The sequence below is a fragment of the Trichechus manatus genome, unplaced genomic scaffold, assembly GCF_000243295.1.
Source record: "Trichechus manatus latirostris isolate Lorelei unplaced genomic scaffold, TriManLat1.0 scaffold00010, whole genome shotgun sequence".
Lineage (NCBI taxonomy): Eukaryota > Metazoa > Chordata > Mammalia > Sirenia > Trichechidae > Trichechus > Trichechus manatus.
Genome location: NW_004443946.1, coordinates 9,334,622 through 9,335,121, shown reverse-complemented (window position 1 = coordinate 9,335,121; position 500 = coordinate 9,334,622). Strand labels below are relative to the sequence as shown.

Sequence of the window (500 nt, the reverse complement as noted above, 5' to 3'; positions counted from 1 at the left end):
TCCGCGCCCCCCCCCCCCCCGGCTCTTCAGCGCCGCCCAGCTGCTCAGCCGGCCACAGTCCCAGTCCGCCCGGGCCCATCCGCCAGCCCTGTCACACGGAGCCCCCCCGGTCCCTTCCGCGCGGCTCACCCCACACCAGTCCCGCCGCTGCCACCGCCTCTCCTCTTCCTCCTCGGCCGCCACAGCCTCCTTCACCGCCGCGGCCGCCTCTACCACCGCCAAGGCTCACACTCAGTCGCCGCCGCCGTAAAGCGCCCCGGCTGTTACCCCGGGTAAAGTTTCCTGGGCCTGGCTTTACGACACTTCCCTGCCTGCCGGCTCCCGGGGCCAAGGGAAAGAGGCGTGCAGGGAGGTGACCTGTGGAGGGGCGGGGACGAAGGTGTCTTCTGCGGGCTTCGGGGGAGGCCGCGTGCTAATGGGTGGAGCTGTGGGGCGGGGAAGTTGCTGAGGCCTTTGGAGTCACCAGCTCCCATCCCCCGCTCCTGGGATGTGAGACTTCT

General features: G+C 70.8%; 1 protein-coding gene across 1 annotated transcript in view; it reads right to left on the bottom strand.

Annotated features, from left to right (window-relative positions):
* The window catches only part of NAA30 (N-alpha-acetyltransferase 30, NatC catalytic subunit), a 19,703-nt gene extending 19,422 nt beyond the window's left edge, over positions 1-281 (bottom strand). The window contains exon 1 of the mRNA XM_004370896.2: positions 130-281. The gene's annotated coding sequence lies outside the window, so the exon portion shown is untranslated. The remainder of the gene's footprint in view (positions 1-129) is intronic.
* Positions 282-500: the final 219 nt, after the last annotated feature.